This window comes from Capra hircus, chromosome 9, assembly GCF_001704415.2.
Source record: "Capra hircus breed San Clemente chromosome 9, ASM170441v1, whole genome shotgun sequence".
Lineage (NCBI taxonomy): Eukaryota > Metazoa > Chordata > Mammalia > Artiodactyla > Bovidae > Capra > Capra hircus.
The window spans coordinates 42,691,443-42,712,530 of record NC_030816.1 but is presented as its reverse complement, the minus strand read 5'-3'; positions in this window follow the sequence as shown (position 1 = coordinate 42,712,530).

The following is a 21,088-nucleotide window of genomic DNA, read 5'->3' as shown; positions in this document are numbered from 1 at the left end:
TGGATTGTCAATCTTTATTTTTATCTATTTGTGTACTAACAATATAACAATAGAGCTGTATTTTGCATTTTCCTAAAGCTTACCAATGTTAAGATATTGAACAAATTTTAGTATGTTTATTGGCCATTTAGCAAACTCTTCTAAGTACCTGTTGAAATATTTCGGCTATTTTTTAGAATTTGTTTAAATAGCACTTGGTTACATATTATACACATATCTTCTACAACTCTTAAAATTAAATCCTTTGGGAAACATGAGTCAAATATATTTTACATAGATATATATTCATAAGCCTTTCCTTTTCCATATCTCTATCCAGCTAGAGACTCTAATTTCCTATCTATTATCTATCAATCTGTATCTAACTTTCACAGTGGATATTTAATGTATCCATGAAACATTCAAAAAATAATTGCTCTTTTAAGCAAGAGTAGTGCTCACAAATGCAGAAGCAAGAATTTTTTTTTTTTTTTTTGAGATGACTAGCAGAAAATAGAAGTGGATACATCCCCAAAGAATGCAAAGAGGATACAAATATTTCAACCTCAGGAAACTATGTAGGAGATATTAAGAAATGTGAGAAAATAAAATTAAAAGAATTCAAATTCTCACTTTTTTTGGCCTATATTTTTATGACTATTCCTCATATTAGATTCTACATCATAGTGATTGATATATGTTTTACCCGTTAAAAGGTAACCTCTCTGATATAGTTTTAAATTCCTGTTTGGAACTCCATGGACATTTAATGAATTAACATACAAATTAACATCTGGCTTTTTACCTAGCCATATGTAGTCAAAAGATAAACAGCACATATATAACTTCAATAACTTTAATTTAAAATTTAAGAAAAATTTAACAGAAAGCACAGAAGAACTAAAGAGTCACTGGATGAAAGTGAAAGAGGAGAGTGAAAAAGTTGGCTTAAAACTCAGCATTCAGAAAACTAAGATCATAGCATTTGGTCCCATAACTTCATGGTATATAGAAGGGGAAACAATGACAGAGTTTATTTTGGGGGCTCCATAATCACTGCAGATGATGACTGTAGCCATGAAATTTAAGATGCTTGCTCCTTGGAAGAAAAGTTATGGCCAATCTAGACAGCATATTAAAAAGCAAAGATAGGGAGAATGGCATTGAAACATGTATACTATTATGTAAGAATCGAATCACTAGTCTATGTCCGATGCAGGATACAGCATGCTTGGGGCTGGTGCATGGGGATGACCCAGAGAGATGTTATGGGGAGGGAGGTGGGAGGGGGGTTCATGTTCAGGAACGCATGTACACCCATGGTGGATTCATGTCAATGTATGGCAAAACCAATACAGTATTGTAAAGTAAAATAAAGTAAAAATAAAAATAATTTTTTATTTTTAAAAAATAATAAAATAATAAAAATAAATTTTTATTTTTAAAAATAAAAATTAAAAAATTAAAATAAAAAAGCAAAGATATTACTTTACCAACATGTATGGATGTGAGAGTTGTACTATAAAGAAAGCTGAGCATTAAATAATTGATGCTTTTGAACTGTGGTTTTGGAGAAGAGTCTTGAGAGTCCATTGGACTGCAAGGAGATCAAACCAGTCCATTCTAAAGGAAATCAGTCCTGAATCTTCATTGGAAGGACTGAGGCTGAAGCTGAAACTCCAAAACTTTGGCCACCTGATGTGAAGAACTGACTTATTGGAAAAGACTCTGATGCTGGGAAAGATTGAAGGTGGGAAGAGAAGGGGATGACAGAGGATGAGATGGTTGGATGGCCTCACCAACACAATGGACATGAGTTTGAGTAGGCTCCACGAATTGATGATGTACAAGGAAGCCTGGAGTGCTGCTGTCCATGGAATCACGAAGAGTTGGACCCGACTGAGCAACTGAACTGAAAAAGAACTCAAAACCATTAGGTTAATTTCTAAACTAACAACACAGATCATCGGTGTGAGAAACAGACATATTTAGAAACTAGAAAGACATTTAGATAAAAGGAAAAGAGATTAAAATATAAATGTTAAAGAACAGAGAAGGTCTGGATACCATTGTTTTCTCATCTAATTCTAATATGAGTGGGTAGTTCTATTGTAATGACCTCATTCAAAGCACTTAAAGAGATGGTCAAAGCCATAGGCGCCTCTGTCTCTCCTGGAGATTAATTATTAAAATAACCTTGACAGTCAGCATATTGGAGTACACTGTGGCTGAAAAGTTTCATCCTAGTTATGCCCTGTTGATTAATAGCCTAGGGAATTCATGGTATCCACGAACAAGAGAAACCATCTTGCATTGTCTAATACCATGTAATGAATAGCAAGGAGAGTTAAGAAAGGCTTCCTCAGTGATCAATGCAAAGAATTAGAGGAAAACAATAGAATGGGAAAGACTAGAGATCTCCTCAAGAAAATAAGAGATACCAAGTGAATATTTCATGCAAAGATAGGCTCAATAAAGGACAGAAATGGTAGGGACCTAACAGAAGAAGAAGACATTAAGTAGAGGTGGCAAGAATACACAGAAGAACTGTACAAAAAAGATCTTCATGACCCAGATAATCACGATGCTGTGATCACTCACCAAGAGCCAGACATCCTGGAATGTGAAGTCAAGTGGGCCTTAGGCAGAATCACTACGAACAAAGCTAGGGGAGGCGGTAGAATCCCAGTTGAGCTATTTCAAATTTTGTGAGACGATGCTGTGAAAGTGCTGCACTGAATATGCCAGCAAATTTGGAAAACTCAGCAGTGGCCACAGGACTGGAAAAGGTCAGTTTTCATTCCAATCCCAAAGAAAGGCAATGCCAAAGAATGCTCAAACTACCACCCAACCGCACTTATCTCACACGCTAGTAAAGTAATGCTCAAAATTCACCAAGCCAGGCTTCAACAATACATGAACCGTGAACTTCCAGATGCTCAAGCTGGTTTTAGAAAACACAGAGGAGCCAGATATCAAATTGCCAACATCCACTGGATCATGGAAAAAGTAAGAGAGTTCCAGAAAAACATCTACTTCTGCTTTATTGACTATGCCAAAGCCTTTGATTCTGTGGATCACAATAAACTGGAAAATTCTTCAAGAGATGGGAATACCAGACCACCTGACCTGCCTTTTGAGAAATCTGTATACAGGTCAGGAAGCAAAGTTAGAACTGGACATGGAACAACAGACTGGTTCCAAATAGGAAAAGGAGTGCGTCAAGGCTGTATATTGTCACCTTGCTTATTTAACTTATATGCAGAGTACATCACGAGGAACGCTGGGCTGGAAGAAGCACAAGATGGAATCAAGATTGCTGGGAGAAATATCGATAACCTCAGATATGCAGATGGCACTTCCCTTGTGGCAGAGAGAGAAAAACTAAAAGCCTTTTGATGAAAGTGAAAGAGGAGAGTGAAAAAGTTGGCTTAAAGCTCAACATTCAGAAAACTAAGATCATGACATCTGGTCCCAACACTTCATGGCAAATAGATGGGGAAACAGTGGAAACAATGACTGACTTTATTTTTGGCAGCTCCAAAATCACTGCAGATGGTGATTGCAGCCATGAAATTAAAAGATGCTTGCTCTTTGGAAGGAAAATTATGACCAACCTAGATAGCATATTAAAAAGCAGAGACATTACTTTGCCAATAAAGGTCCGTCTAGTCAAGGCTATGGTTTTTCCAGTGGTCATGTATGCATGTGAGAGTTGGAATATAAAGAAAGCTTAGCACTGAAGAATTGATGTTTTTGAAGTGTGGTATTGGAGAAGACTCTTGAGAGTCCTTTGGACTGCAAGGAGATCCAACCAGTCTATCCTAAAGGAGATCAGTCCTCTGTGTTCTTTGGAAGGACTGATGTTGAAGATGAAATTCCAATACTTTGGCCACCTGATGTGAAGAGCTGACTCATTTGAAAAGACCCTGATGCTGGGAAAGATTGAAGGCAGGAGGAGAAGGGGACGACAGGATGAGATGGTTATATGGCATCACTGACTCAATAGACATGGGTTTGGGTGGACTCCGGGAGTTGGTGATGGACAGGGAGGCCTAGCGCGCCGTGGTGTGTGAGGTAGCAAAGAGTTGGACATGACTGAGTGAGTGAACTGAACTAAACGGAACAGAGTTCTGATATTCTTCAATGAAAATAATGAGTTCTTGTGTTACATATCGACATGAATGAATCTTTCATAAATAGTACTGAGTGAAGAAAACTACTTATATATGCATTATGTTTCTACAGTGTTTCAAGAATGAGCATAAATAATCCATGGAAAGTAATGTAGTTACCTTTGTTTGCATGAAAAGGGGATAGTAAATGGCATCTGGCATAAAGAGTCTTCTGAGACACTGGTAATATTTATTCTTGATCTAGATGGGGGTTATGTAAGTACATTAATTTTATGACAATTTCTCAAATGCTACAGGATAATTTTTTACATCTTTCTCTGTATTGCATCAATAAAAGTTTATTTGAAATAGAAATTCATTCATTATGGAACAGTTATAGTTATTTAAATGCTTAATATGTATTTAATCTTCGTTATTAAAACAAACTTTTAAAAATATATTTACATAAGTGATAGTACTGATATCTTCATTTCCACACACCCCGTAATCACAGGTATACATTGGAAATATTCCTTTGGAAAATAGACCAGCCATCATCACATTTTATAATGATTCTAGATATACACACTAATTATATAAAATAGATTAATAAGCAGGGTGTATGGGCTCCAAAATCACTGCAGATGGTGACTGCAGCCATGAAATTAAAAGACGCTTACTCCTTGGAAGAAAAGTTATGACCAACCTAGATAGTATATTCAAAAGCAGAGACATTACTTTGCCGACTAAGGTCCGTCTAGTCAAGGCTATGGTTTTTCCTGTGGTCATGTATGGATGTGAGAGTTGGACTGTGAAGAAGGCTGAGCGCTGAAGAATTGATGCTTTTGAACTGTGGTGTTGGAGAAGACTCTTGAGAGTCCCTTGGACTTCTTTGGAAGGAATGATGCTAAAGCTGAAGCTCCAGTACTTTGGCCACCTCATGCGAAGAGTTGACTCATTGGAAAAGACTCTGATGCTGGGAGGGATTGGGGGCAGGAGGAGAAGGGGATGACCGAGGATGAGATGGCTGGATGGCATCAGGGACTCGATGGACGTGAGTCTGAGTGAACTCCTGGAAATGGTGATGGACAGGGAGGCCTGGCGTGCTGCGATTCATGGAGTCTCAAACAGTCAGACACGACTGAGCGACTGAACTGAACTGAAGTGAACTGAGTACAGGGAACTCTATTCAATACTCTTTTATGACTAATATGGGGAAAGAATCTACAAAAGAGTGGATTATGTATAGATATCATTGATTCACTTTACTGTACAGCAGAAACCGACACATTGTAAATCAATTATATGCCAATAAAATTTAATAGAATAATATAAAATAAAATGATTTTTAAAATATTGGATTTCATATTTTCCAAAATGGACAAAATGTTAATATCCTCTAACCCTGAGATAACTTAATTCCTATGTTTTCTTAAGGATGAAATAATTTGTTTTACTTACTTCCAAAATCATCTCTTAGTGAAATAAAATTAAATGCAGTTTCTGTCTTATTACTTGAGAGCCAGTTCTGATATTCCAAAAATTTTTCAGTGCTCATCCTTATTTGTCCAAAATACTAATAATTATAGAATACATCAGCTTATTATCTTTTAATGGTACACTAAATAATATGTTGATTATACAAATGATACCTTACTGTATTACACTATATATACAAGTCATTAAACATGTTTAAAACAATGCAATATGCTAGTGTAATAAGGTAGAATTTAAGACTAATATGAGCATATAATGAAATAACTTTAGTATATGCGTCTTTTAATATGCTTATTAATTTAGTAAAGCACAATTAGCGTCTGACTCTGCGACCCTATGGACTGTAGTCCACAAGGCTCCTCTGTCTGTGGGATTCTCCAGGCAAGAATATGGGAGTGGGTTTCCATTTCCTTTTCCAGGGAATCTTCTCCACCCAGGGACTGAACCCGTGTCTTACATTTCCTGCACTGGCAAGCATGTCGTTTATTGCTAGCACCATCAAATAGATATGTGCAGTTCATTTTCTATGCAGTGGTCTATAAAATCCCTTGACAAAATTTCAGATAAAAGCAGTCTATATTTGTTTATTTGTTTTTATTTATCTATTTTATTTTTCCCAATTGAACTTATCACTTGAACTGCTTAGAAAGATCAATATTAGATATTGACCTATCAATAACATCTTTAGATTAAAAAATTATTTCCATATCATAGAGTGCTTTATAAGTCATAATATCTAATGCAAAATTGTAAGCATCCATGCCATTATACTGTCATATGTTTTTTATTTATTTATCTGACTTTTCCTTATTAATAAAATATTTTCCCACTGATATGTGAAGCTTTTGTGAACTAATTGAATAGTACTACTCATAAAAGTTGTGTGTTCATTTTCCCCCATGTGTTACAAAAATATGTGTAAATATAAAATTACATTCAATAATATGCACAAAATAACAGAAGTAACATCATTTATCTGTTAGAATTTTTGCTCTACTTTTGGAAGTTAACAAAGCTTAAATAGTCTTTTCCTATGTAGCCATGCAGAAAATTATAATTCTATCACTTTTACTTCATTTCCCTGGATTCTTCACTGTTCGTAACAATTCAATACCTATTTCAAAAATGCAGCGAACCATTTTTCATTATCTCACTGAAGGAGAAATATCCTTGTTCTCTTTCAAGATCCATTTCTCTTAGAAGCACCATCCAGAAACTGTTTGCAAGATATAAACATTAGTATTGTAGCACACTATTTGACCATAGCCAGTGGGGAGAATTTTCATGCTTCAATACAGTATAATACTCAAATTGAAAATAAAACTTTTAATGCTTGAAAGGGAGTAAGGCAACATAGACTACCATCTTGAATTAGATAGTCTGACAGTATACACATTTCTTCTTTTCAAGCTTCATTTTCCATTAAAATATAATCTGAGCAATGCAAATGTGGATTGAATCTCATACTTTTCAAAAATCCACTGTATCGGTTCCAAATCATAGTTCAAACTTACTTCAATGACTTCAACGTATAAAAAAGTTCTGAACATGGTTAGTATAATGAGGCCTTTAAAACAAGACAATATATGAAATAGATAACTAAAGCAAAGTGTCAGTACTCTTCTTCAGATGTGTTCACCAGGCCAGAGGAGCCTTGACTGCCAAGTGCTCAACTGAAGCTAGTCATATTCTATATCATGGTGATGCAAGTAATTTTTATTATCAAAGTAAAGACAATGAGATTCAAGAAAAGTGGTGATTTGCCTCATCTAATAGGGAAGTTGCTAGGGTTTATATTTCTTAGTTTTCTATATTATCCTCTTTGTATATAATTAAAATTAATGTAAAAAAGTAAATTTATGACATTAAGTGAAGCATAATCAACATAAGATGTTTATAACGAGCAATATACACATTCTGGGTGACATTTCTCTTTTCTTCTTTTCCATTATTGGTATAATTTCATGTGCTTTAAGACCTTTGGATATTCATTCTTCCACAACAACCCAGTATTCAATGTAATTTGAAATGAACACTCTCAGGACTAAGTGTTATTTTTTGCTTCAAAAAGGTAAATTAAGATTTGGTTTGGGCTCCCTTGATTTCTCTGTTGACTCGTGCCCATAGATAACCCAAACTATTCCTTGGGATATACCAAAATACCTAAAATATTCCCAGAGAGAGATATGGACAGTTAATGATACTCTAATTTTATTACCAACATTGAGATTAGCCATGACATCTAGAGTCATTTAACTGAAGGCTGATTAATGTATTTTGTTTACAACCTGTTTAGATAAAATTCAATTGTAGATTATGAAAGACACCATTTGTAAGAAAACTCTTAATGAAATATTTTCTTAAGAAACTTATTTTGTCCTCTGAGATACTATAATCCTGGAAGGGTATATATCATACTTTTCAAATGTGTTTTTCAAATATGAAAAAAAAAACCTGTTTTCTGGAGAAGTCATGTATGAAATTGTATCTTAAAGACCCTGGCAGAAGAAATGCTGTCTATGCGATAACTTTTAATTGTGTGAACTCCACTTATGGAGAGAAAGAGAAATGTGGTATCTCACGATAACTCTGTGACACAGGTATTGTGGACTTAGATATATATGTTTAAAAGAATAGGTATTTTTTTTTTTAGATAATCTCTGAATCTGCAAATAACTATCACTGAAAACACTGTGCATATGCTATTTAACTCGTATGTATGGTACTTACTATATGTTAATTATAAACATAATTAAGACTGGAATTTTAAAAAAGAAGAATTTGTTAACCACTAGACAAATTAAAAGCATAATTAAATGAAGTGTTTCACACTCTAAAAAAAATTCAAAAACCCCAGAGAGATGATATGGGGAGGGTGGTGGGAGGGGGGTTCAGGGTTGGGAACTCATGTACACCTGTGGTGTATTCATGTCAATGTACGGCAAAACCAATACAGTATTGTAAAGTAAAAAAAAATTAAAAAAATAAATTTCATAAATTCTTTTAGGCAAAAAAAAGTATTTATTCTACTATCTACTATTTTCTTTCTTTTTAAAAGCTTCTATTCTAACATGGTATTGAATGAACTTAGACCTAAAATATTTTGCAATGAAGATATTAGAATCTGTGAAACATGCAGTATAGGACCCTTGAAAGAATATTCTGCAAATTTGATCAATAAAATTACCTTAATAGAAATTGATGATGCATAACCATTTAATCATATAATGCTTTGGTTCATTATTTTGTCAAAAATGATCTTCAACCTGAATATAATCAAAGCAGTCATCACTGGCTAAAATTATAACAAGTACTAATATTTTCATCATTGGTTTAGGCCTGTTTCATAAACAAGACATTTCTAGGATTATCCAGCACATAAAATATTTTCATATATCTTGACATTTATCATTATTTCTTTAAAAAAAATCACTAAAGAGTAGCTTTACAGGAGACATGAGACAATAACACCTCTATTATGTAAGACAATAATAGAGATGATCTGATTTCCTGACTTTACTAAAAGAATCAATGACTTGCCTAAGGAAATACTACAAAAACTGTTAAAGTCAGAATCAATAGGAATAGCTAAGTACTATCTTCATTCCTCCATTCCACATCCTCCCTAATTTATAATATAATGCATTACATTGTTGTTCTATTAATTATATATATTAAAAAAAAAACATATGTCTCTGGATGATTAGAGCAGTGCTGGTTTACTCCTATTGCTAAAACATAATTAATAACATCCCAGACTCTTCAGAGTCCCTTGGGCTGCAAGGAGATCCAACCAGTCCCTCCTAAAGGAGATCAGTCCTGAATATTCATTGGAAAGACTGATGCTGAAGCTCAAACTCCAATACTTTGGCCACCTGATGCAAAGAGCTGACTCATTTGAAAAAACCGTGATGTTGGGAAAGATTGAAGGCAGGAGGAGAAGGGGACAACAGAGGATGAGATGGTTAGATGGCATTACCGGCTCAATGGACATGAGTTTGTGTAAACTCTGGGAATTGGTGATGGACAGGGAGGCCTGGGGTGCTGTGGTTCACAGGGTCACAAAAAGGCAGATACGACTGAGCAACTGAACTGAACTGAACTGTTCACTCTCAAAAGTGTCCACATTTGGGCAATAAATTAAATGGTTGCCCCAATTAATATCATAATATTGAATTCATGCTAATATTTACATATTAATGTGTACTCTTAAATTGAACCTGACCATAAAGGTATAATAATATGCAGTTATAAGAGGCAGCTAATATGCAAAGAGCATGGACTTGGGAATAACACAGAACTCAGGTCAAATCTTAGCTTGGCACATATTACATATGATGCCTGGGTTGAGATAACATCTCTGATATCAATAAAATTTGTGTTGCAATACATGTGTTAATATGTTATATTGAAGATTAACTTAGAAAACATACCAAGTATAGAGCAACCAATAAATATTATTTCAATTCCTTTACTACTTTATTTTTTGTAAAGAAAAATCTTTAGCATAATATTTTGGACTATTTATAGCACTGAAAAGCTGTTCAGAAGCTTAAATGAAAACACTACCTACGGCTTTGGCAGAATCCATTTTGAGTCAAAATTAGCAATTGCCCCACTTATCACAGCAAGGAATCCATTTTTCTAAAGATAACAACAAGGGACATGCTGTATTCCAAAAATGTATATTGGTTCATTGAAACAACTTGAAACAAATGGATTTAAAATGTTTTCTGTGTGGTAGCCTGCTAATTTCATTCTCCTGTTTCCTGATGGATCATTGTTTTCCCTTATTTTTAGCCAGTCTTAGAGTTTCTTCAAGAATAAGCTGTCATTTTTGACACAGTATCCTACTGTGTCCTCAGAAATTATTAAAAAAAAAAAGGAAATGTTTTACACAGGAATTTCTTTAAAGTATTTTTAAGATTAAGATATTTAAATTTTATTTAGAATATATCAAATATATGAAAAATTCTAATGAAATTAAAATAAGGATTTATAAGTAGCAAATATTTTGAAAGAATATAAATGAAACTCATAATATATGTAAGTATCTAGCAATGAATTTAGTACAACTAATCCTCCATTCTTTCAGTAAACATTTGTTGAAGCTAGCTATTTTTAGGGTGTGGGTATTGACTGACAGCAATCCTCCAAGGTCAGTGACTCTACCCATGTCCTATGTTTGAAATAAATGTCATTCTTTTCTCTTTTAAAAATACAGGTCCTACTGATGCTCCACTGATAATTTTCCTCATATCCTCTCCCCACCCCCACCAACATACCTACAGAGATATATAAGATTGTGTATAAGGAATATGGGATTTATTGAGTATATGAATTTGGTTTAGGGATTAATCACATAGATTCAGAAATAATGCACATTTAAATGGTATTGGGGCCACAAGTTTGTAAGATTTTGCTTATTCCTTGATTATCAGTAGAAAAGGGAAAAGAATAGAAATCTTAACATGGCAATCCAACATATTTATATTTGGAAGATAAAGAAGGGCCAGAAAAGGTGAACAAAAAGGAATGAGCTGGACTTCCAATTTTTCTTGCATGTCAAAACTTAGATGTTCTCACTCCCAAGAATAAAATAAAGAAAACAGGAATAAACTGAAAATATGTACTTTTAGGGATCTCATCTGACACTGAGGTTGCAGTTTGGAAACCCAGTTTGGAAACCCAAGCTTATTCACAGACTGAAAGTTGCTCAGTCATGTCTGACTCTTTACAACCCCATGGACTATACAGATGATGGAATTGTCCAGGCCAGAATACCAGAGTGGGTAGACTTTCCCTTCTCCAGAGGATCTTCCCAACCCAGGGATCGAACCCAGGTCTTCCACATTGCAGGCAGATTCTTTACCAGCTGAGCCACAAGGGAAGCCCAAGAATACTGGCGTGGGTAGTCTCTGTTATTCACAGAGACAGAGCCAAAATCTAGGTATCTGAAGCAGAAACCTCTGGATAGGCCAATTGAAATTGTAATGGAAGAAACACAGTGATGGCAATATTAATGAGAAGCTGGAAGCTGGGTGTGGGATATCATAAGAATGAAATAAGTATTGGGGACTGTAAACTTAAAAGTCCCCACTATTCTACAGGTGTTGCCTCCAGGAATCTCATAGTAAAACTATGAGAACCATTCCTCCTGGCTCTAGCAAGGGAGGAAAAAGATTAACCATTTTGAAATATAGCCATAAATTTCTCCATAAAAAAATTCGGAAGAAAAGATGATTAGAGCTTCATTCCAGGTAAGTTAAGGCTTTCCTCTATTCCAACCTCCTATATAGCATTTCTGTTTCATTTAAGAGGGCCAGGAAAAAGTTACAGGAATCAGGACTTGAAAGAAGTCATATAGAAATATTGCTGCCACAGCATGAGATATTGTACAGAGAAGGAATATAGACTACACCACCAGATAAACACATGGGAAGGTCATGGTCTTGCAAGGTTTAATATGCTGTCTATATTATGACGAACCTAGACTTTATATTAAAAAGCAGAGACATTACTTTGTCAACAAAGGTCCATCTAGTTAAAGCTCTGGTTTTTCCAGTAGTCATGCATGGATGTAAGAGTTGGACCATAAAGAAAGCTGAGTGCCAAAGAATTAATCTTTTCAATTGTGTTGGAGAAGACTTTTGAGAGTTCCTTGGACTGCAAGGAGATCAAACCAGTTAATCCTAAAGGAAATCAGTTCTGAATATTCATTGGAAAAACGATGCTGAAGCTGAAGCTCCAATATTTTGGCAATCTGATGTGAAGAACTGACTCATTAGAGAAGACCCTACTGCTGGGAAAGATTGAAGGCAAGAGGAGAAGGGGATGACAAAGGATGAGATGGTTGGATGACATCACTGACTTGATGGACATGAGTTTGAACAAGCTCCAGGAGTTGGGGTGGACAGGGAAGCCTGGTGTGCGGCAGTCCATGGGGTCACAAAGAGTCAGACATGATTGAGTGACTGAACTGAACTGAATCAAAAGGAAAAATCAAGCAAAGCAAATAGGCAAAACAAAAGTTTGAAGACTAGACTCAAACATAACAGATGTTGGGGTTATTAGGGAGGAAATTTAAAATAACTAAGATTAATATGTTAAGGTCTCTAATTGAGAGTATATAAGAACAGATGCATACTATAAACAGAGAAATTGCAGTTCTATTAATCAAAAAGAAATGCTAGAAATAAGAATAAAATTCTAAAATGAATGAATATTTTGAATGATTTCCTCAGTAGAACTGACACAATCAGAAGACGTGGTCTTGAATAACTGTCAATTGTAAATTATAAAACAGAAATAAATACAGCAGAAAAAAAATAAAGAATAGAATAGACAAAAAATGTGGAAGAATTTAAAATTGTGTAGCATATGTATACTTAGAATATCAGAAAGAGAAGAAAGAATGGAGCAGATGAAATATTTGAAGTGATAAAATAGCTGACAACTTTTCAAAAATAAAGAATGACAACAAATAAGATACAAAGAGCTGAGAGAACATCAAGCAGATATAATAAATGACACATATTGAAAAAAAACACCTAGGCATATTATATTCATACTGAAAAAAAGACACAAAACTGAGAGAACATAGAAGTTGATGGGTGATACTGTACATGTAAAGGAAAAAGGATTAGAATTCTAGAAAAATTCTTATAAGAACCCAGTTGAAAAACAAAAAGAAAATCAAACTAAACTGAAAATCCACAGATTTGTTTTGACCTGTTAGAGAACTTAAGTTGCAAGTAAACCAACATATCAAATGTGGAGATAAAAGTTAATTCAGTGAGTCATAGACAATATCTGCTTGCCTACAGCAGAAGCTGTTACGTCCGTAAACTGGTATGGACACTTACATGGAAAATTTGTTGAACTGCTGGAGACTGAGTTTGGACAAATCTGAGAGAACTCTTTGAGACTGATGTTTTAGGGGGACATAACTGTGTGCTTTACCTCCAGGAAACCCACTAGGTTCTTATGGTGAAGAATTGAGAAAGACTTTCCTGGCTGTCAAGGAACAGTAAAATTTCTGAGATTGTGGATTTCCAAAGATGGTTTTATTTAACTCTTAAATTAGAATACTTCCTTGTATAGGCGTAGAATTCTTCACCTGATTCAAATTTAATTTGAGCCATATGAACTATATCAGTTGGTTTCCTAACAGAATCCTAGATTCTGTTTGGGTTTAGTCCTCAGCAATACTGAAGGAAGATGCAAAGGCTGGGAAAAACATAAGAAGCAAGTATTTCCATGTGTATTAGGCACAGAGATAGCCCCTAAAAGATGTCCATACTCTAATCCCTGTAACTGTGGCTTTGTTATCTTAAATGGTAAAATAGACCTCCCCATCTACGATTAATGGCCTAGAAATGGGAAGAATATCCCGACTTATCAAGGTGAGCTCAAGGTACTCACATGAATCTTTAAAAGAGGAAAACTTTCCTGGTAGGTATCTATTTTAAATGTTGAAATAGAGGAAGAATCAGAGATGTGATACTGCTGGATTTGAAGATGGAGGAGGTAGTCATAAGCCAAGAAATGTAGGTCTAGAAGTTATAAACAAGAAAATAAATTTTCCCCTAGAGCTTCCAGACAATGCTCAACAATAGAAACATGTAAATTTAAACCAAATGATACTAGCAAACAAACTCTAGAAACATAGCAATATATACCATGACTAACTGAGATTTATCCCAAGAATATAAGGTTGGTTCAACATATGAAAATCAATCAATATAATATACCATATTAGCAGGATAAAGAACAGCAAATGCATGATTATCTCAATAGACACAGAAAATACTTTTGATAAAATTTATCAATCTGAAAAAGACCATCTACAAAAACTTCATAGCTAACATAACACTTAATGGTGAAAACTGAATGTTTTTTCTCTAATATGAGGAACAACAAGACAAGTATGTTCACTCTTGATACTTCTATTCAACACTGTTGTAGAGGTTTTGACCAACTCAATTAGCAAAAATAAGAAGTTAGACATAAACCCAAAATCTGATTGTAAGAAATTACAGAAAACCTAAATAAATCTAAAAGCATTGGAATTACTTGGATTGGAAGACTTAAAATTGTAAGATAGTAATACTGTCCACATTTTTCTACATATTCAATACAATTCCTATCAAAGCTCCAGATCTCACCCCCCCTTTTTTTTTTTGCAGAAATTGACAATCTAATCCTAACATTCCTATGGAAGTTCAATGGCTCCAGAATAACAAAAACAACACTGAAAAAAGAACAAAGTTGGAAGACTCACATTTCTAATCTTGAGATATACTGCAAATCAACAGTAATTAACTCTATGTAGCATTAGCATAGGGTCTTCCCTGGTGGCTCAGCGGTAAAGAATCCACCTGTAATGCAGGAGACATGGGTTTGATCGCTGGGTCAGGAAGATCCCCTGGAGGAGAGCACAACAACCCACTCCAGTACTCTTGCCTGGAGAATCCCATGGACTGAGGAACCTGGCAGGATACAGTCAATAAGGTCATAAAGAGATGAAAACAAGTGAAGTAACTGAGCATGTATTCATGCAGTATTAGCATAAACATGCCTTATATAGAGCAATGGAATAAAATCAAGGGTCCAGAAATAAACCTATGCTTGATAAATAAACCTAAGTCAATCGATTTTCAGTGAGAGTGAGAAAACAATTCAAATTCAGTGGAGCAAGGATAGACTTTTCAACAAATATTCCTGGGACAACTAGATATTCACATGCAAAGGAATGAAGTTGGAGATGCTCTCATCTCAAATATAAAAGAATAACTGAAAATAGATCACATACCTAAAAGTAAGAGACAAAACTCTAAGCAAGTCCATAGGTGTAAGTTTTCATGACCTCAGATTCTGCAATGATTTCTTAGCTTGGCGACCAAAAGCAATCAAAGACTTGGACTTGACACAAATGTAAAACTTGCATGTTTTAAATGAAGGCTATATTAAGAGACGGAAAGATCTTACCACAGAATGGTAGATAGTGCTTATGAATCATATAAATGATAATGGCAAAAAATTCAACATATATAAAGCACACTTAAAAGTAACCAATAAAATGATAGTTAAAGATGCAAAAAAGATTTGAACAGGTATTTCTCCAAAGAAGAGATACAAATGGTTAAGGAGCACATGAAAAAACAATACTTAACTTCATTAGTTATTGAGGAAACGTAAGTCAAAAGCCACAATAAGAAAACATTTCCTATCTACTAGGATGGGTATAAAAAAGACAGTTACAAGTGTTGATGGGAAAGTGGAATAATTAGAATCCTCATACACAAGTTGTGAGATTATAAAATGACAATATTTCCTTTAGCAGTTGAAAACCCTTTAGAAATTTCCCAAAATCTAAGACATAGAGCTACTATATGACCCATAAATTCTACTCATAGGTACATAAAAAAGAGAATTGAAATATATACCTGCACAAAAACTTGTACACAGATGTTTAAAAGAGCATTATTGATATTAGCCAGAGGGGAAACTGAAATGTCTATCAACAAAATGTGATAAACAAATGTGATATGACTATTACAAAAGAATATTATTCAGCAAAAAAAAATGTGAATGAATTGCTAATACATGCTACAACATGGGTGAACCTCAAAAATATTATGGTAAGTAAAAGAAGTTAGATACAAAAAAGCATTTAGATTCCATTCACATGAAATGTTTAGAATAGGCACTCCAAAGGCACAGAAAGTAGGTTAGTGGTTGCTAGGTGATGGGGGGAGGGAGGAATGAGAAGTGATGGCTAATCAGTACTGAGTTTTGTTTTGTGAGTTGAATTTTCAACCATCATCATTATGTAAGTCTGAAATATTGTAACTAAAATTGTCTACTAAAAAGCAATTTTATGCAGAAAGTGAATACAATTCTTAAAAATAGGTAACCTGCTTAACACACTATTTCTTAAACAATCCTTTCAGTTCAGTTCAGTTGCTCAGTCATATCTGACTCTGCAACAGCACGGACTGCAGCACTCCAGGCCTCCCTGCTGGACACCAACTACCTGAGTTTACTCAAACTCATGTCCATTGAGATGGTGATGCCATCCAACCATCTCAACATCTGTCATCTCCTTCTCCAATCTTCAATCTTTCCCAGCATCAGGGTCATTTCCGTGAGTCAGTTCTCCGCATCAAGTTGCCAAAATATTAGAGTTTCAGGTTCAGCATTAGTCCTTCCAATGATTATTCAGGAGTGATTTCCTTTAGGATGCACTGGTTAGATCTTGCAGTCCAAGAGACTCTCAAGAGTCTTCTCCAACACTACAGTTCAAAAGCATCAATTCTTCGGCTCTCAGCTTTCTTTATAGTAAAACTCCCACATGATACATGACTACTGGAAAAACCATAGCTTTAACTAGACAGAGTCTAGCTTTTGACTAGAAAGAGCTTTTGACTAGACAGAGCCTAGCTTTTGACTAGACAGAACTAGCTTTTGACTAGCAAAATAGTGTCTCTGCTTTTTAATATGCTGTCTAGGTTTGTCATAGCTTTTCTTCCAAGAAGCAAGCATCTTTTAAATTCATGGCTGCAGCAACCATCAGCAGTGATTTTGGAGCTTAAGAAAATAAAGTGTCACTGTTTACATTATTTCCGCTTCTATTTTCCAGGAAGTGATGTGACGAGAGGCCATGATCTTAATTTTCTGAATGCTGAGTTTCAAGCTATCTTTGCCCTCTCTTTTTTCACTTTCATCAAGAAGCTTAGTTTCCTTTGCTTTCTACCATTACTGTGGTGTCATCTGCATATCTGAGTTTCTTGATATTGCTCCTGGATATTTTGAGTTCAGCTTGTGCTTCATCCAGCCTGGCATTTTGCATGATGTACTCTGTGAATCAGTTAAATAAACAGGAGACCATATACACCCTTGATGTACTCCTTTCCCAGTTTGGAACCAGTCCATATTTCCATGTTTGGTTCTGGCTGTTGCTTCTTGATCTGCATACAGATTTTTCAGGAGGAGGGTCAGGTGGTCTGGTATTCCCATCTCTTTAATTTTCCAGTTTATTGTGATCCACACAGTCAAATGCCTTGGCGTAGTCAATAAAGCAGAAGTAGATGTTTTTCTGGAACTCTCTTGGTTTTTTGATGATCCAGTAGATGTTGGCAATTTGGTCTCTGGTTCCTCTGCCTTTTCTTTTGAACATCTGGCAGATTTCGGTTCACATACTGTTGAAGCCTGGCTTGGAGAATTTTGAGCATTACTTTACTAGCGTGTGAGATGAGTGCAATTGTGCGGTAGTTTGAACATTTTTTGGCATTGCCTTTCTTTGGGATTAGAATGAAAACTGACCTTTTCCAGTCCTGTGGCCACTGCTGAGTTTCCCAGACTTTGCTGACATATTGAGTGCAGCACTTTCATAGCATTGTCTTTCAGGGTTTGAAATAGCTCAGCTGGAATTCTGTCACTTCCACTAGCTTTGTTTGTAGTGATGCTTCCTAAGGCCCACTTGACTTCACATTCTAGGATGTCTGGCTTTAGGTGGGTAATCACACCATCATGGTTATCTGGGTCACGAAGATTTTTTTTGTAGTTCTTCTGTGTATTCTTGTCACGTCTTCTTCATATCTTTTGCTTCTGTTAGGTCCGTACTGTCTCTGTCCTTTATTGTGCTAATTTTTGCATAAAACGTGCCCTTGTTATCTCTATTTTTTTTGAAGAGATAGCTAGTCTTTCCCATTTTGTTGTTTTCCTCTATGTCTTTGTATTGATCACTGAGGAAGGCTTTTTTATCTCTCCTTGCTTTTCTTTGGAATTCTGCATTCAAATGGGTGTATCTTTCTCTTTCTCTTTTGTCTTTCACTTCTCTTCTTTTCTCAGCTATTTGTAAGACCTCCTGAGACAACCATTTTGCATCTTTGCATTTCTTTTACTTGGGGATTGTATTGGTCACTACCTCCTGTACAATGTCATGAACCTCTGTCTATAGTTCTTCAGGCACCTTAACTATCAGATCTAATCCTTTGAATATATTTCTCACTTCCACTGTATAATCGTAAGGGATATGATTTAGGTCATGCCTGAATGGCTTAGTGGTTTTCCCTACTTTCTTTTATTTCAGTCTGAATTTGGCAATAAGGAGTTCATGATCTGAGCCAAAGACTACTCCCAGTCTTGTTTTTTTTCCAACTCTACAGAGTTTCTCCATCTTTGGCTGCAGAGAATATAATCAATCTAATTTTGGTATTGACAATCTTGTGATGTCCATGTGTAGAGTTGTCTCTTATGTCTAGAACTAACACCAAAAAGAGATGTCCTTTTCATCATTAAAAAAAAAAAAAAAAGTGAAAGTCACTCAGTCATGTTCAACTCTTTGCAACCAACAGTCCATGGAATTTTCCAGACCAGAATCCTGAACTGGGTAGCCTTCCCTTTTCTAGGGAATCTTCCCAATCCAGGGACTGAAGTCAGGTTCCCCTCATTGCAGATGGATTCTTTACCAGTTGAACCACAGGGGGACCCCTATTCATCATAGGGGACTGGATTGCAAAAGTAGGAAGTCAAGAGATACCTGGAGTAACAGACAAGTTTGGCCTTGGAGTACAAAATGAAGCAGGGCAAAGGCTAGCAGAGTTTTACCAAGAGAATACACTGGTCATAGCAAACACCCTCTTCCAACAACAGAAAAGATAACTCTACACAGGGACCTCACCAGATGGTCAAAATAATTCTTACACTATCACAATATTTATTATCTACATGTTTCAAGTGTTATGATAATGATTTAAGTTAAAAAAAAAACTAATAGTAATTTCCCCTAATTTCTTCTTAAGAATTTTGGTTATTGTTCCTTCTAAGGGCTATAACAGCATAAGCTAGTGAAAGATTACTATATCTATACCTATTACTATTTCTATATCTGTAGAAATAAATAAATCACAGAAATAAAAATAAATCATTTGTTATTCACAAGATTTAACAAATATTCATTCAGTATTAGTAAACCGTACATTTTTAGAGATTCTAGGTATATAGCTATAAACAGAAGGAATATGGAATACTGCTTTTATTAATTTACATTTCATTTAAATTTATTGCAGCCAAATGTTTCATCATGAAATTTCAACCTGATACTAGCATGTACATGTCTTTAAAACTGATATTCCAGGTATTTGTTTATTTAGATATATGGTCTTATGCTTGACACATTAAAAAAAAAAAGAAACTTTAGAAACTGAGTTATAGATCAAGATTTAGAACTGTTTATCTCAATGATGCAGATATGGACTTTAGCCATACAAAATTGTTACTTTTATTTTTATATCAAACATTCCCATTATGGTCTTATCTCATGGACCCTATAATATAGAATTGTAGATATGGATTGATAAATATTTCTCCCACAGGAGACACTCAACTCCTTTGTAACCATATTCTCTGATGAACCAAGCTTGAGGATATGACCAACATATTTTTCAAGTACCCTAGCAGTGTTGGATATCAGGAAAGGAAAGGACTCTGAATGTATATCTAGATAAACAAATCATATTTTATTTAGAAGTCTTATTTAAATCCCACATGGGATTTAGTAGACAAATTTAAAAGCAAAGTGAGATATTTCATGTAATCACGTATATGAAATGCCAAGCATGAAAATGACACTCCGTAGATAAAACATTATTGGCAACTTTTACTCATGGATGAAAATAAACTAGATTATACTGTATATATATATATATAATATTTTTTATATATTATAAATATATTATATATATCTTACATAACAAGCTGTACGCATTGAATGAATTCTAATTAGTTTTAATTGAAACAAGCCTTCTTACATGACAATTTAAACTAAGAATATACAGATTAATTTATTAGTTTAAATAGTTTGATATATTAATTTTTCCACTAATAGGGTTCTCCATTCTAGGTCACTTTTTTAAAAATGCCATGTCTTTCTTTATATGTAAGTACAGTGTAATAAATCTTATAAAATGAAATTTTTTGAGAAATTTCTTTAGATGTTTGATTACATTGAAAACAATAAACAGTTATTCAGCATTCCTTTTACTAAGCATTATAGAAAACAATGAAGAAAATTCATTGTTATATTAATAAAATGACCTAGAGGTGAAAGCTCTAGAAATAAAATGCATGTCCAGAACAATAACTTGTACAACTTGCATTTTCAAAATGGGAAAATAATGATATTTTACGGTCGTAATCTCTTAGGTTAATGAAAGAGTGATTTGTTTCATTTAGATAGTTACAGATTCATTTCTGAATTTGGGATCGCTCTAGCTTCTCTTGTGTCCATGGTTGGCTTCATTTAAAGGTGCTATATATTTGCATCCAAAAATAACAACAAACTATTACCTCCAATAGTGTCTAACAAGAAAAGACAAGGGAGAAATTAAAAGATAGCTACTTTGGACGATGAATTGATTTAGCATAAACAAGAAGGTTCATATAAGCCCAAAAGAGAAAATTGTGCAGAAGTTAATCAAACTTTTAAATCA